This window comes from Lissotriton vulgaris, chromosome 6, assembly GCF_964263255.1.
Source record: "Lissotriton vulgaris chromosome 6, aLisVul1.2, whole genome shotgun sequence".
Lineage (NCBI taxonomy): Eukaryota > Metazoa > Chordata > Amphibia > Caudata > Salamandridae > Lissotriton > Lissotriton vulgaris.
In genome coordinates this window covers 481,973,603-481,978,001 of record NC_141694.1, presented here as the reverse complement: position 1 = coordinate 481,978,001, position 4,399 = coordinate 481,973,603, and positions in this window count along the sequence as shown.

Here is a 4,399-nt window from a genome sequence, read left to right as displayed (position 1 = left end):
AGGTTTCCGTTAAAAAAAGACATCTGGCACTTCATCCTGTATAAGATCAAACACGTTCAGATAATGTTTAGCCAGAGACTGGCAGTTGGATCTATGACAAAATATTGATTACTAAAATATCTACCTACAAAAATATCGCAACAAAAATATCGATTACAAAAATATCGACACCCTATCTCTTAACAAGGTAAGTACAAAAATATCGAGAAAAAAAAACGATGTCCAAAATATCGTAATTAAAAAATATTGTTTTTTTAATTAAAAAAATGTAATATAAACAAAATAATACTTATAAATGTAATAAACATAGTTAAAAATATATTATAATATTTAAAATTAATAAATAATTTAATAAAAAACAAATACTAATATAGATATAATACATAGTATATACTTCATTTATAATAACTCAAAAAAAATATTTTTATAACTTATAAATAAATAAAAATATAATAAATTACAAATAAATGTATACACATAAAATATTAATACAATTAAAAATTAATGAAAATGTAAAACTAATTAAAAAAAGTAAGTAAATGTTGGATAGCGTAGGGGTAAAAATTACTATTCCGACTCCAGAGAGTGCAACAGTAGGGAAAGTATTGGATAGCGTAGGGGTAAAAATTACTATTCCAACTCCAGATGGTGAAACAGTAGGGAAAGTGTTGGATAGCGTAAGGGTAACAATTACTATTCACACTCCAGAGAGTGCAATAGTAGGGAAAGTGTTGGATAGCGTACGGGTAAAAATTACTATTCCAACTCCAGAGAGTGCAACAGTAGGGAAAGTGTTGGATAGCGTATGGGTAAAATTACTATTCCAACTCCAGAGAGTGCAACAGTAGGGAAAGTGTTGGATAGCGTAGGGTTAAAATTACTATTCCAACTCCAGAGAGTGCAACAGTAGGGAAAGTGTTTGATAGCGTAGGGTTAAAATCACTATTCCAACTCCAGAGAGTGCAACAATAGGGAAAGTGTTGGATCTCTTAGGGTTAAAATTACTATTCTAACATCAGAGAGTGTAACAGTAGGGAAAGTGTTGGATGGCGTACAGTTAAAATTACTATTCCAACTCCAGAGAGTGCTACAGTAGGGAAAGTGTTGGATAGCGTATGGGTAAAATTACTATTCCAACTCCAGAGAGTGCAACAGTAGGGAAAGTGTTGGATAGCGTACGCGTAAAAATTACTATTCCCACTCCAGAGATTGCAACAGTAGGGAAAGTGTTGGATAGCGTACGGGTAAAATTACTCTTCCAACTACAGAGAGTGCAACAGTAGGGAAAGTGTTGGATAGCGTAGGGGTAAAAATAACATACTGATAAATAAATTAGTATTTTAAAATAGTAAAAAAAGTAACTATTAAATAAACCATTTACAAATGCGAATACATAATTATTAAAAACATGATTAGCAATAAATAATTAAAAAACCAATTAATAATAAATACCAATTAATAATAATTAATTACCAATTAATAATTAATTAACAATAATATAATTAACAAAAAAATAATTTAAAAAAACATTATTGCTTAATTACATTTAAATTACTTCCCACCCTATTCCCCTATAAACCCACAACCCACTACAGAACATAATTATCAATTAATCAATTAATAAAAATTAATTACCAATTAATTAAAATTAATGTATAATTCCTAATAATTAATAATTAATTTAGTATAATTAAATTACTTCCCACCCTATTCCCCTATAAACCCACAACCCGCTACAGAACATAATTATCAATTAATTAATTAATAAAAATGAATTACCAATTAATTAAAATTAATTACCAATTAATTAAAATTAATTTATAATTCCTAATAATTAATAATTAATTTAGTATAATTAAATTACTTCCCACCCTATTCCCCTATAAACCCACAACCCGCTACAGAACATAATTATCAATTAATTAATTAATAAAAATGAATTACCAATTAATTAAAATTAATTTATAATTCCTAATAATTAATAATTAATTTAGTATAATTAAATTACTTCCCACCCTATTCTCCTATAAACCCACAACCCACTACCGTACTAAAATACTAAAATACTAAATTTAATGAAATTACATAAATATAAATTAAAAACATAATAAATACATAATATACATAAAAATAATATAAAAATCAATATTAGTAAAATCGAAATTATTAACATCGATATTACTAACATCGATATTTAAAACATCGATATTACTAATATCGATATTAAATCTATCGATATTACTTACCTTCTATATTATGTCCCTTCGATATTTAAACATCGACATTATTGTATGTCGATACTTAAAAATCAATATTTGGGGGGGGGCGTGGCTAGCAGCCGGTGATGGCGGCAGCATAAGGGACAGGCTCCGCAGTTGAGGCGGCCTCTCTGACTATCCGGCACAAATCCGTCAAATATTTCTAGCCCCAAGGAGGGAACTGGAGCCCAGGACCGGGCGGTGCGAGTGGCAGAAAGCGGCGTCCGGATCCGACGTCTGGAAATCGAACTCCGTGTGAGCTACGACCTGGCCTGCTCTGGCAGTCGGAGCAGGGACCTCCCCTGATCGACCAGCCCCGCAGGAAGTGAGACTGTTCCGGGGACCTGCACCGGAAGTGCCCGCACGCTGTCCCCTACGGCCGGACCTCGGTGAGCACACTGACCGATCGCGCTGCTTATGCCCGGGGGGGGGGGGGGCTGCGGCGTCTGCCCGCCTTGGCCGCTGCATCCGGACCTTGGAAAGCGGGACGGGGGAGCTGAGGACTCTGCATGAAGACCGCCATTTTATGGCCGACTGAGGTGGATGCGCGCTGCTGGACGCCACGGAGGTGAGAGGGGGCGAGCGGACGGTGTGATCTGCCGGCGACACCGGAGGTCCGGGTGCACTGTGGGACGGTGGGATCCTGCCGCGTCGCACCCGGGCACAGGCAATCCTTGACCCCCGTGGCAGCCTGCACCTTGCCGGTCGCGTACCGGAGGGACAGTCAGCGAGACACAGGAGGTGCGAGAGGGTGGGGTGAGCGGCCGAGCCAGTGACACCTGGGCTTGCCGCCTGACCCACGTTGCAATTCTCCCACGGAGTTGCAGGAACACCACCCACACCATAGCATACCCAGATACCCCCCCCCCCCCCCGGATGATGAACACTCTGATGGAAGCGCAGAACCGCCCTGAGGGGCACAGTGGCTAAAGGACATTCTGTGCCCGGCTGGTGGGTCAGACGGCATCTTGTAGACCGCACCTGGTGCAGGGGGACAGAGCGGACATACGACGCCTGGCGCACCTCAATTCGCTAGCGCCAGTGACCAGCAAAGTGAATACCTGGCCACCTACACATGTAGGCAGAGACACTAACGCGCTACAGCCACTGCGGGTACGGTGCTCCAAGCTGGATTGGAAAGGCCGAAAAACCACGAAAAATACAGGCATGGCGGCAAAGGGCCCGAAGGGTGGCACTACGCAGTCTCGCCTAGAAAGTATGCCTACGACAAGCCAGTTACCTCTCCCACAACAGGAAAGGAGACAGGAAGCAAATCCGCAGATGCCATGGGGGGAAAGAAGGCGACACTAGACGATGTGATGCACGCACTGGCTCAGCTACAGACGATGGTGGGCTCAATCTCTACAGATGTCACATTGCTCAGAGCTGACCTCCACAAAATGTCGGAGAAAGTCAACGCCATGGAGGTGGTCACAAAATCCCTTGTCGAGGACGTCTCTGAACTTCAGCAGGCGATGGGAAAATTGGCAACGGACAACAGGGTACTGCGTGAGAAGCTCGACGAGCAGGAAGGGCGCTCCAGGTGGAACAACATCTGCATTATTGGTGTACCGGAATCGGAAGGAATGAGAGCCATGGACTTGTACGTAGAAAGCCTGATCACAAGCGAACTTAAATCCAAAGGCCTGTCCACTTTCTTCTCCGTGGAGCGGGCGCACCGCGTACCCGGTGGCCAACCGAAACCGGGGGCTTCCCCACGGCCGATTGTTGCCAGACTGTTCAATTTCCGAGACCGAGACGCCATCTTACAGGCGGCACGGACATCCCCCCCCATCCGACTTCAGAACTCCACTGTGGCCTTCTTCCCGGATTATACAGCGGACGTCGCACGCAGGCGAAGAACCTTCTTCGAGGTAAAGAAAGAACTCAGAGCGCGAGAGATCCCATACTCCATGCACTTCCCGGCCCGGCTGCGGGTGGTAGCCGACAATAAAACATGGTTCTTTGATACCCCAGAATCCGTGCAGGACTGGCTTGAGGGATGGAGGCCGGGCACCCACCCTCGGCGAACCAACGGGCATCCAAAGGGCCGTAATGTCGGACGACTTCCGGAATCCCAGGCATCGGGGGGAGGCACGGACAGCGGCTCTCCCCTAAGAGACAAAGTTGTGGAAGGGGAC